This window comes from Arachis ipaensis, chromosome B01, assembly GCF_000816755.2.
Source record: "Arachis ipaensis cultivar K30076 chromosome B01, Araip1.1, whole genome shotgun sequence".
In the NCBI taxonomy this organism is placed as follows: domain Eukaryota; kingdom Viridiplantae; phylum Streptophyta; class Magnoliopsida; order Fabales; family Fabaceae; genus Arachis; species Arachis ipaensis.
This window is the reverse complement of record NC_029785.2, coordinates 133023603-133037344: the sequence shown is the minus strand read 5'-3', so window position 1 is coordinate 133037344 and position 13742 is coordinate 133023603. Positions and strand designations below refer to the sequence as shown.

The window sequence follows — 13742 nt, the reverse complement described above, 5'->3', positions numbered from 1 at the left end:
GTATGATAGAGCGTTGGATGAACTCTAACCATCCTCTAGCCACGGGTTTGAGATCGACTCTTCTCAATTGAACCGGTTTGCCTTTGGAGTCTCTCTTCCATTGGGCTCCTTGGTGCACGAAATTGTGGTTCACATTTTTCACAACTCCGATGCCACTAACCAGCAAGTACACTGGGTCGTCCAAGTAATACCTTACGTGAGTAAGGGTCGATCCCACGGAGATTGCCAGCTTGAAGCAAGCTATAGTTATCTTGTAACTCTTAGTCAGGATGTCCATAATAATTCTTAGTTTTAATTGCGAAAAGTAAAAGAACATGAAATAAATACTTGTTATGCAGTAATGGAGAATAGGTTGGAGTTTTGGAGATGCTTTGTCTTCTGAATCTCTGCTTTCCTACTGTCTTCCTCTTCACGCACGCAAGACTCCTTCCATGGCAAACTGTATGTTGGTGGATCACCGTTGTCAATGGCTACCATCCGTCCTCTCAGTGAAAAAGGTCCATGTACATGGCTAATCATCTGTCGGTTCTCACTTGTTTGGAATAAGATCCATTGATCCTTTTGCACACTGTCACTGTGCCCAACATTCATGAGTTTGAAGCTCTTCACAGTCATCCCTTCCTGGATCCTACTCGGAATACCACAGACAAGGTTTAGACTTTCCGGATCTCCAGAATGCTGCCAATTGATTCTAGCTTATACCACGAAGACTCTGGTCTCACGGATATGAACGCTCTGTTGTCAGGAGAGGCAATCAAACTCGTGAACCAAGAACCCAAGAGATACTTGATGCGTGAGCATCTTGTCTATCTTTTTCTAGTGAATTTGCATCTAAATTGTTGAGTTTAATTTAGAATTAATTATATTTTAGCCACTATGGATGCTATTTTGAGTTTTGTGCAATTTTATTTATTTTAGGTAGCATTCGGAGGGATTTGATGAAGTTTCTGCAGAGAAAAAGAAGAAACCAAAGAGATGACCAGCGAAGACCGACGCGGACGCATAGCTCATGCGACCGCGCGGAATGGAGAAATCGCAATGACGCGATCGCGTGCTTGACGTGAATGCGTGGACTGGAATCTGCACAAATGACGCGAGCGCGTGGACGACGCGGACGCGTCACATGCGCGATTTGCAATAATTCAGAAAACGCTGGTTACGATTTTGGGGCTGTTTTTGACCCAGTTTCCAGCCCAGAAAACACATATTAGAAGCTGCAGAATGGACAAATCAAGTGGTCCCCACCCATCAACTGAAGATCTGTTAATTAATTCGAATTTAAATTCAAATCTTATCTTTTAGGAAAAAGATATTATTATTTTTTTTATTTTAAACCTATTAGGATTAGTAATAAATAGAAACTCTGTACATTTAGACAGGTACGAGATTGTTACCAGAACCCTTATTTTTCTTCTCTGAACCATGAGCAACTAATCCTTCATTGTTAAGGTTAGGAGCTCTGTCTATTTGTAATGGATTAATTCGTTTGATCTTTCTAATTTATTCATGTTTTGATTTATATTTCAATAATTTTTTTCGCTCTTAATTTTATGAATATTGGGTGGAACGAAAGTATGACCCATGTTCTAATTGAGTTCTTGTAAAACTTGGAAAAGCTCTTTACTTGAACAACAACTTGGAAACATATTATACTGAATTTTTAATTATTTGTATTTAATGGGATACGTGACATATAATCCCTTTATTTGTAGATAATTAGGATTCTTTTGGCATATAAACTAGAAATTGATCATCACCCCCTAATTGGAATTAATTGACCAAGGAATTGGCAGTTAATGAATTTTAGAGGAGACTAGGAAGGTCTAAGGAATTAGGGTCTAGTCACATATAGTTTGCCATGAAATTATATCTTGCATGATTAAATTAGTTAGTAATAAAAGTTAATCTGGAAAATAGATAACTCTGAAACCTTAACTGTTTTCTCAATATTTTATTCCCAACTTATTTATTTTTCTATCCTTTTGATATTCTGAGTTCGAACTTAAACCTTTTGAACATCTCAAAACCAATTTTTGCTTGCCTAACTAATCCTATCAAACGCTATTGTTGCTTGATCCATCAATCCTCGTGGGATCGACCCTTACTCACGTAAGGTATTACTTGGTACGACCCGGTGCACTTGCCGGTTAGTAGTGTGGGTTGTAAAATACCGCACCAAGTTTTTGGCGCCGTTGCCGGGGATTGATAGTGATTAAAAACTATTAGTTGTTTGATTGCTTAGATTAGGCGTTTTAGTTTTAATTCTTATTTAAATATTATTTTATTATTTTTCCAAAAAAAAAACTTTTTTTTTTACTATTTTTCTTAATTTCTGAAATTAAGTTTGGTGTTACCTATTTATTATTTTTTTCTATTTATTTATTTATTTTATTTAGTATTTTTTATTATTTATTTCTTTACACAGGTTACCTCACAGGGAATTCTCTACACTCTGACATAGAGATTCCCATCTTTTCTTGTTTTTTGTTTGTTTATGCACAGGAACCGAGACAAAGAACATCTCTTAGACTTTGATCCTGAACCTGAAAGGACTTTCAGGCGACGTTTACAATAGGCAAAATTGTACAAGGCTGCAGAATCCACTATGAATGCCAACAATGCTGATAATCCCAATGCGGCAAACCCGAATGGGAATGAGCAACAAAGGAGAGTGCTTGGCTCCTACTCTTCTTCTACCGCAGATCTTTATGGAAAAAGCATCGTAGTGCCTCCTATTGCTGCGAACAACTTCGAGTTGAAGCCTCAACTGGTCACCCTGGTGCAACAAAACTGCCAGTATCATGGTCTTCCCCACGAAGACCCAAATCAATTCATTTCAAGTTTTCTGCAGATTTGTGATACTGTGAAGACAAACGGAGTGAATCCAGATGTGTACAAACTAATGCTCTTCCCGTTTGCCTTGAGGGATGGAGCAAAACTATGGCTAGATTCTCAACCCAAGGATAGTTTGGATACTTGGAACAAGGTGGTTACTGAGTTTCTCACAAAATTTTTCCCACCAAAGAAGCTGACTAAGCTTAGGATGGAGGTTCAGACCTTCAGGCAGAAAAATGGTGAGACTCTGTATGAAGCTTGGGAGAGATACAAGCTACTGACTAGGCAATGTCCTCCAGACATGTTCTCCAAATGGACACAAATAGACATATTTTATGAAGGCTTGAGTGAAATGTCCAAAATGTGCTTAGATAATTCTGCAGGAGGTTCATTGCACAAGAAGAAGACACCAGAGGAGACTATTGATCTTATTGAATTGGTTGCTAGCAACCAATATTTATACTCCTCTAACAGGAGTCCTGTGAACTCTGAGGCTCCTCAAAAGAAGGGTGTCATGGAAGTGGAAACTCTTAATGCTATTCTTGCTTAGAACAAGCTTATGTCTCAGCAAATAAATCTTCTTACTCAACAGATGGGTGGCATGCAAGTCTCAGCTATCAACACCCAAAATCCCCCTCAAGAAGCCTCTTATGACATGACAGGTAATTTTGTGCAAAATGATAACTATGATTATGCTCAAGCTTCTTCTGAACAGGTCAATTACATGGGGACTGCTACTAGAAATCCCAACAATGATCCCTATTCTAAGACCTACAATCAAGGATGGAGGAATCACCCAAATTTTGGGTGGAGAGACCAATCTCAGAGACCTCAAAATTTTAACAATAATTCTCAGGGCGGCTTCCAACAGAATAATTACAATAACCGCCAATTTTAGGCTCAACAGCAACAACCACCTCATCAGGCAAACTCTAAATCCAAGGAAGATTCTAATTGGGAGATGATGATGAGTTTCGTGCAGGAAACCAGAGCCTCCATTAGAAACTTAGAAATGCAAATGGGCCAAATAAGCAAGCAATTACCTGAGAGATCTGCAAGCACATTTCCAGGTGATACAGTGGTGAACCCAAGAGAAGAATACAAGGTTATTCAGTTGAGAAGTGGTAAAGTAACTGGTTCTGAAACCAAGGCCAATGAAGAATTAGTTGAAAAAGAAGCCCCAGAGGAGAAGAAGGAAGAAGTCGAGCACACGCTTCCTAAGCGTGCAGACAATCCTTTCCCTGATTCTCTTGACACTTATCCTACCTTGCCAAAGGCTCCTAAATATAAGCCGAAAATGCCATACCCTCAGAGGCTTCAGAAGGCTTGATAAACCACTATTTTATGGTTTATATTGTATTTAATTGAGTGGTTTTATCAAGCTTTTCATCCACTTATTCATATGATTTGCATGATTTTACAATTCCTTCCTAGTTTAGTTCTATGATTGAAAACATGCTTCTTTGGTCTTAATTTAGCTAATCTTAATCCTCTCCTATTACCATTCGATGCCTTGATCTGTGTGTTAAGTGTTTCAGGCTTCATAGGGCAGGAATGACTTAGAGAATGAAGAGGAAGCATGCAAAAATCGAAGGAATACAAGAAATTGAGGAGATGACCAGCGAGAAGTCACGTGGTCGCATAGCTCACGCGACCGCGTGCCTGACGCGACCGCGCGGATTGGAAGCTGCACGAACAACGCGGAGGCATGGACGACGCACCTGCATGGAAAAGAAAAACGCTGAGTGACGCGATCGCATGGGCGACGCGGACGCGTGACATGCGCGATCTGCAGAATTACAAAAGTTGCTGGCAGAGATTCTGGGCCACATTTCAACCTAGTTTTCGGCCCAGAAACACAGATTAAAGTCAGGGAATGTGCAGAGACTCATCATGCTCTCATAATTCATAATTTTAGGTTTTAGATGTAGTTTTTAGAGAGAGAGGTTCTCTCCTCTCTCTTAGGATTTAGGATTAGGATTTTTAGAAATTAGGAATATTTTCTTCATCTCAGGTTCAATGTTCTTCTATTTATTGTCTCCTTTATTTGTTTAATGACATCCATGTTATGATTTTCTTATTTAAATATAATTTGAGGTATTTTCAGATCTATGATTTGTTTCTTTTATTTATATAAATAATTTAGATTTTTCCCTTTTGGCTTTGGTTGATTAATTGGTAACTCTTGAGTTGTCAAACTCATTGTTGACTGAAAATTGGAATTCTTCAAGAATTAATTCGAGATCTAATAACTCTAACTTTTCCAAGGAAAGACTGGGACTTGAGGAATCAAAATTATTTCATCCACTTAACTTACCTTCATAGTTAGAGGTTAACAAAGTGAGAGAAAACTCCAATTCTCATCACAATTGATAAGGATAACTAGGATAGGACTTCCGAATTCTCATACTTTGCCAAGAGTTTATTTTACAGTTATTATTATTTTATTTTAAGTGTCATTCAACATACCTTTTACCTTAATCCAAAACCCCCAATTTTACCTTTTTCATAGCCAATAATAAAAACATACTTTCCTGCAATTCCTTGAGAAGACGACCCAAGGTTTAAATACTTCGGTTATCAATCTATTTAGGGGTTTGTTACTTGTGACAACTAAATCGTTTGTAAGAAAGGACTTTTGTTGGTTTAGAAGCTATACTTGCAACGGGAATTTATTCTGAATTCTAGACCACGCAAAAGTTCTCTCATCAAAATGGCGCCGTTGCCGGGGAACTGATGATTGATGGTTTAGAGGTTATAGTAAACTCTCGTTGTAAGTATAGTTACTAAACCAAGCAATCAACCTTTCTTGCAAACGTTTTGGTTGTCACAAGTAACAAACCCCTTTAAAATTGATAACCGAGTATTTAAACCTCGGGTCGTCTTCTCAAGGAATTGCAGGGAAGTATGTTCTTATTATTGGTTATGGATATTGTAAATTTGGGGTTTCAAGAATGAGGAATGAATGTGGCAAATAATTTAAATGGTAATTAAAATAAATAAATAACTGTAAAGCAAACTTTTGGCAAGGTATGAGAAATTGGAAGTCCAGACTTAGTTATTCTTATCAATAATAATGAAAGTTGAATCTTAATTCCACTTAGTTGACCTTTGCTAAAGCAAAGAAAAGTCAAGGGACTAATTAATTTGACCTTCAAATCCTATTTATTTCCTAAGAAAAGGTTGGGATTATTGAAGTTCAGTTCAATTAGCAAAGATAACAGTTATCACTTATGTTGAGCTAAGATAACTCCTGAGTTACTGATTTCTTAACCAAGACCAAAAAGGGAAAAGTAAATTAATTCTACTGGAATGAAAATTGTCTTCAAATTGGGAATAATCAATGGCATAAATAAAGAAAGCAATATTAAACTGAAATACCTCAAATAACATTGAATAAGAAAATCATCATGAATGTGGCATAAGCCAAATAGGCAACATAACTAATACAAGCAAACATTAATGGTATCTGAAAATAAGAAATAAATATAAAGTAAAAGAACATTGAACCTGGGATTGAGAGTCACTCCTAAAACTAAGAGAAGTCCTAAATCCTAATCCTAAAGAGAGAGGAGAGAACCTCTCTCAAAACTAGATCTAAATTATGGAAAGTAACTAAAAAAATGCTGAGACTCCCTGAATGGATGCATTCCCTCACTTCAAACCTCTGGTCTGTGCCTTCTGGACTTAGATTTGGGCCAAAAAGGGCTTCAAAATTTGTTATGAGCGTTTTCTGCAATTTCTGGTGCGTGGCCTCTGTCACGCGTACGCGTGGGTCATGCGGTCGTGTCGATTGGAGTTTTCTTTGTCGTGCGGTCGCGTCACAGGTGTTCTTCTTTAGGCACTCGGTCGCGTCAGTCATGCGGCCGCATCGCTGCTTCTTCGCGCTTTGCATGCGGCCGCGTCGTCCATGCGGTCGCGTGGATGCCAGTTTCTCTAAAACTCCGTTTTATGCTTTCCTTCCATTTTTGTATGTTTCCTTTTCCATCCTTTAAGTCATTCCTGCCTTAGAAGATCTGAAACTACTCATCACACTAATCATGGCATCGAATGGAAATAAAGGTAATTAAAATAATTAATTTTAAAGCATAGGAAACATGTTTTTCACATACATCACATAATAAGGAAGGGAAAGTAAAACCATGCAATTAATATGAATAAGTGGGTGAAGGATTGAATAAATCACTCAAACTAAGCACAAAATATATCACAAAATAACTTGTAAAATCCATTCATATTAGCATTGCATACTGCATAATTGCATACCTGCATAAAAAAAAAAGAGGCGTGGGACGCGACCGCATCACTCATGCGATCACGTCAGTTACAATAAAACACTTCCCACGCGTCCGCGTCAATCACGCGATCGCGTGACCTGGAAATCGGCGTAAAGATCCAACGCCCAGAAAGTTGGGCTGGAATCGTGTGGCTATTGTGCGTTTCGCACAAAAGACCCACGCGATCGCGTCCCTGACGCGATCGCGTCACATGCACCTACACTAATCCCACGCGACAGCGTGAGCGACGCGATCGCGTCTTCTATCCGTTCCACGCGATCGCGCGATCCAAGCGATCGCGTCAATCCCATTTCACCCCAGCCACGCGACTGCGTGCTCCACGTGATCGCGTGGATTCAAATTATAACCCCCTGTCACGCGAACCCTATCAGTCGCGCCACCCCCCTCCCGAAACCCTCTCCCCCCTCTCTTCCTCTCCACCACCCAACCACCACCACCGGCCACCACCGCCCCCTGGTGCACAAAATTGTGATCATCAATGGCGCCATCAACATGGTACGTTCAATTGCAATCTCAACTCTTTATCACAACTTCGCACAACTAACCAGCAAGTGCACTGGGTCGTCCAAGTAATAAACCTTACGCGAGTAAGGGTCGATCCCACGGAGATTGTTGGTATGAAGCAAGCTATGGTCATCTTGTAAATCTCAGTCAGGCGGATTTAAATGGTTATGGAGGATTGATAATTAAAAGATGAATAAAACATAAAATAAAGATAGAGATACTTATATAATTCATTGGTGAGAATTTCAGATAAGCATATGGAGATGCTTTGTCCCTTCCGTCTCTCTGCTTTCCTACTGTCTTCATCCAATCCTTCTTACTCCTTTCCATGGCAATCTGTATGTTGGGCATCACCGTTGTCAATGGCTACAGTCCCGTCCTCTCAGTGAAAATGTTCAACGCGCTCTGTCACAGCACGGCTATTCATCTGTCGGTTCTCGATCATGTCGGAATAGAATCCAGTGATTCTTTTGTGTCTGTCATTAACGCCCCACAATCGCGAGTTTGAAGCTCGTCACAGTCATTCAATCCCTGAATCCTACTCAGAATACTACAGACAAGGTTTAGACCTTCCGGATTCTCAAGAATGGCCGCCAATGGATTCTAGCTTATACCACGAAGATTCTGATTAAGGGATCCAAGAGATATCCACTCAATCTAAGGTAGAACGGAGGTGGTTGTCAGGAACACGTTCATAGGTGAGAATGATGATGAGTGTCACGGATCATCACATTCATCAAGTTGAGGAACAAGTGAAATCTTAGAACAAGAATAAGCTGAATTGAATAGAAGAACAATATTAATTGCATTAATACTCGAGGTACAGCAGAGCTCCACACCTTAATCTATGGTGTGTAGAAACTCCACCGTTGAAAATACATAAGTGATAATGGTGATCATTGGCTTCGACCCCAGAGAGGGAACCAGAAGAACCAAGATGAAAATACAATAGCAAAAGGTCCTATTTATAGAGAAATAGTAGCTTAGGATTTACAAAAATGAGTAAATGACGTAAAAATCCACTTCTGGGCCCACTTGGCGTGTGCTTGGGCTGATCATTGAAGCTTCCATGTGTAGAGACTTTTCTTGGAGTTAAACACCAGCTTTTGTGCCAGTTTAGGCGTTTAACTCCCACTTTTGTGCCAGTTCCGGCGTTAAACGCCAGAATTCTTGAGCTGACTTGGAACGCCTGTTTGGGCCATCAAATCTCGGGCAAAGTATAGACTATTATATATTGTTGGAAAGCCCAAGATGTCTACTTTCCAACGTAATTGAGAGCTCGCCAATTGGCCTTCTGTAGCTCCAGAAAATCCACTTCGAGTGCAGGGAGGTCAGAATCCAATAGCATATGCAGTCCTTTTCAGCCTCTGAATCAGATTTTTGCTCAGGTCCCTCAATTTCAGCCAGAAAATACCTGAAATCACAGAAAAACACACAAACTCATAGTAAAGTCCAGAAAAGTGAATTTCCCGAAGCCCCTGCCCCCAACAGCTGCCACCGCCGCCGCGCCACCCTCCACCGCCGCGCCGGACGCCATCACCGCCATTCCCCATCCACCTCTCTGCCCCAATCTCCTTCCTTAGCCTTCCAGGATGTCAGATTCCCAGAGAAAGGGAAAAGGAAAGGCTACCACTGGCAAACGTAAGAGAGGAGATTCTTCTATGTCTATCATAGATCTTCTGCATGATGCCTCCTGGCGGGAAAAATACTTTACCGCCCAGGAGAAGGCTGACCAGCTGCTCCCTACTACTGATCCCATAAAGTTTGCAAACCGATACTGTGAGCTGAAGTATCCAGTGTTTGCAACCTCCAGGAACCTATACCTGGAGAGAACTCTGAAGATCCTAGGAGAACTTCAGCAATATACCTCTGATCAGATCAAAGAAAGAGGCTGGTTCTTCCTGGAGAGAAACCTGACGGAGGTCAATACATCTTGGGTTAGGGAATTTTACTACAATTACTTCATCACTTCCCTGGATGCAGTGAACCTAAGAGGCAAGCAGATACTGGTCACTGAAGAGGCCATTGAGGACATTCTGCAGCTCCCACCCAAGTCCGATCAGCCTGATGGGTACAAACAGGCTGAGGAGGACATGCGTTTCATGAAGTTTGATTGGGATGCTGTCAAGGCCAGGATAGCCCTTGACCCGACTATTCTGTGGGAAATGGGTCAGGACACCACCATGCCTAAGGGAATCAAGCGGGCTTACTTAAATGATGAGGCTCGGCTATGGCATCAGATCTTGAGCAACTATGTTATGCCGAGTACCCATGAGACAGAGATACCAGCCGCTATGGTCACCCTCCTTTGGTGTGTGATGGAGGGTAAGGACCTGTACCTGCCACGCTTTATCCGGTCCTACATGGCCAGGGTCCACGTTCGAGACACTCTTCCCTTGCCCTATTTGGTTACACAGCTGGGCCGTCGAGCTGACGTGCCTTGGAAGGAGGCCGATGAGAGGCCACCTGCTGCTGAGTGCAGGAAGATTATTCCTCACAGCAGGAACTTTTTAGCTTTGGGCTACAGACCTCCATTCCTCTCATCTTCTGGTGATACAGCTACACCATCTGCCGGTCCTTCTTCCTCCACAGCTACCCCAGCCACCCCTGCTACCACTACTGCCCCTCCACCTGCCTCAGAGCCAGTTTATCACCTCGTGCACCGCCTATTTCAGCAGCTAGACAGAATGGAGTGCCGCAACCTGATGGACATGGAAACTGTCTCTCAACAAATTTCCTTCGGCAAGTGTACCGAATTTGTCGTCAAGTAAAAACTCACAATAGAGTGAGGTCGAATCCCACAGAGATTGATTGATCAAGCAACTTTAATTAGAAGAATGTTCTAGTTGAGCGAATCCAGAATTTGAGTTGAGAATTGCAGAAATTAAAATGGCGGGAATGTAAATGACAGAAATAGAAAATGCTAGAATGAAAGAGCTGAAAGTAACTGACTGAAAGTAAATTGTAGAATTGTAAATAGGAATGGGGTAATTGCTCATAAAAGTAAATGCAGAAATTAAAGAGAATGGGTAAGATCAGAAATAGGGAGTTCATTGGGCTCAGGAGATGTTGCAATTCTCCGGATCAAGTTCATGTTCATCTCTTCCTCAATCAATGCACTCATTGATCTCCTTGGAAATCTTAATTGATTGAATTACAATTTCTTGCAATTCAATCTCTCAAATCTTAATCAATAGCCAATTCCTTGGTCAATTGCTCATGAGAAGAGATGAAGTATGGTCACTGATTATACCACATGCATTTCCCAAATCAGGTGTTGAGAGGATTATAGTCACATATCCATCCAAACCCAATTTGGTCCAGCATGAGAAAGCATTTCTAGCAAACAAAGCTCCCTAACCCAATGAAAGGGGTTTAGTTGTTCATAGCTCTGGAAAATGAAAACAAAGATGGAGAATACATGATAAAACTAGAAGTGCAGAGAAAGTAAAATACAGAGAGTAGTTCTAAGCCAAGAGGCTCCCTATATTTTCCAACTCCCTAAATAATTCAAAGCTACTCCTATATATACTACTCTTCTGATCTTCTAGTTGGCTCTTCAAGTCTTGGGTATGGGCCTTTGGATCTTGAGTTTGAAGCAGTTATCTTCTTCATTGGGCTTGGCTTTACTTGCAGAGAGAAAGTGTGAAGTGGGCAGAGACTTTAGCTCAGGACGTTAGTGGTGTTAACGTTCAGTGAACATATGGGTTCGAGAACGTTAGTGACAATCAACTTTTTCACTAACGTTCCTCACCCAAGTAAGAGCCACGTTAACTTCAACGTTAGTGGCACAAACGTTGCCACTAACGTTGCCTCCTGGTCCTTCGCACACGTTATTGGGACTTACCTTTCCCAATAACGTTGAGAAACCTCCCCCTTTCCTACGTTAGAGTCCACGTTAACTTAGTTAACGTGGCTCCTTAACGTAGGCTTGCCATCCTTCGAGAACGTTAGTGACACTTACCATTGTCACTAACATTCCAATGTGCCCCTATTTCTCACGTTAGAGTCCATGTTAACTAGGTTAACGTGGCTTCTAACGTGGCTATGCTAGCCATCTCCAACGTTAGTGACAAAGTTGAGTGTCATTAACGTTGGCTCATCATTCTCTTATCCACGTTAGCTTCCACGTTAACTAAGTTAACGTGGAAGTTAACGTGGCTCATTGTGGCTTGTGTGGGCTCCTTCCAACGTTAGTGACAACGTTAAGTGTCACTAACGTTGGCAATCACCTTCCTTTTTCACGTTAGCTTCCACGTTAACTAGGTTAACATGGGAGTTAACGTGGCCTATTGGGGATTGTGTGGTTTCCTTCCAACGTTAGTGACAATATTTGGTGTCACTAACGTTGTCGACCACCTTATTTCTTCATGTTAGCTTCCACGTTAACTAAGTTAACGTGGGAGTTAACGTGGCTTGTTGCAACTTGGGCCAACGTTAGTGACAATGTTGAATGCCACTAACGTTGGCTTCCCCCTTTCTTCTTAACATTAGAGGCCACGTTAACTAAGTTAACGTGGCAACTAACGTGGCCACTTATGAGCTTGGCCCAACGTTAGTGATCATGTTAAGTGTCACTAACGTTGGCTCCAATTCCTTTCTTCCACGTTAAGAGTCACGTTAACTAAGGTCAATGATGGCTTCGAGAGCGTTATTGGCAATTACTTTTCTCATTAACTTTGCAAGCTACCTCCCATTCCACGTTAGAAGTCACGTTAATTAGATTAGCGTGGCTGCTAAAGTGGTTCTTCCTTGCTTTCCTTTGTCCTGAAATCAAGCAATAAAGTGCATCAAAGTTCTAGTCCAAGTCATGGGGAATGCAACATCCAATTTGTCATTAAATTCATGCAAAATTCTCATGAAATCATGTAAAGTGCACAATGTATGCTTGAATCAAGATGTAAGTGAATATCTACCCAAAACTAGCTTATTTTCTAAGGAAATGTATGAAACTACCCTAAAAACAGTAAAAAAAAGGTCAGTAAAACTGGCCAAGATGCCCTGGCATCACAATACCAAACTTAAAGCTTGCTTGTCCCTAAGCAAGTACTGGAACAAGAGAATGATGAATGGAATGCCAAGAGAAATGAGTCATTCTTGTGGAAGTCATGTCCCTGGTTTTATGGTGGTTTCATGCATAGCAACTTAGGTTCATTCCTTCACTGGCTTTCAAACCTTTATCATGCCCTAAAATACTAACTTTGCTTACATCCCATGAGACTTTTATTGATCCTTTTATTGTCATTTCAGGGCTTATTTGTGTTCTTTAGGCTAAGTGCTCTGTAAGGGGGCAACTCTTTAAAATAAGCTTTCAGCCAACACTCCCAAACCAGTTGGTTCAAGGTGCTAGGTGTTGAGACACCCCTAAGGACTTACTCCCTCAAGTCTCTTTCCCCCATACATACACACCACAGGCATATGGTTTATTTATTTTCAATACTAACTTTGCTTACATCCCATGAGACTTTTATTGATCCTTTTATTGTCATTTCAGGGCTTATTTGTGTTCTTTAGGCTAAGTGCTCTGTAAGGGGGCAACTCTTTAAAATAAGCTTTCAGCCAACACTCCCAAACCAGTTGGTTCAAGGTGCTAGGTGTTGAGACACCCCTAAGGACTTACTCCCTCAAGTCTCTTTCCCCCATACATACACACCACAGGCATATGGTTTATTTATTTTCTTTCTTGAGACCTTGGTGTCCAGCACCTCTTTGGGTTACTAAATGCTCTGTAGTGAGGGTTACTCTTGATAGTGGACTTTCAGCTGATAATCCCGAGTTAGTTAACCCAAGTTACTAAGTGATAAGGCACCCCTAAGAGCTTATTCATCCAAGTAAATCCCTCACACAGGAACACCACAGACACATGCCTCAAGATTAAAACCATTGGTGCCTAACCTTATTGCTTACTCTTTTTCTTTTATTTTTCACTTCCATTGTTCTTTCCCTTTTCTCTTATTAGGATCTTGTCATTAACTTAGTCTCATGAGTGTATCCAAAGCAAAGTATTCAGGCCAGATAATTGTCATCCCAGCCTTGTGGTTGAACCAACTTAGCTAACTTATGACCACACCACAAACTCAAGAACTTACTCCATAGTATGAACTC

The 13742-nt window shown here is 40.9% G+C and overlaps 1 long non-coding RNA gene across 1 annotated transcript; it reads left to right on the top strand.

The window, feature by feature from the left end:
- LOC110263788 lies at positions 1076 to 4723 on the top strand. Its single transcript, XR_002349590.1, has 3 exons — positions 1076 to 1118; positions 3906 to 3913; positions 4570 to 4723. It is a non-coding gene; the product is annotated as an uncharacterized LOC110263788 (long non-coding RNA).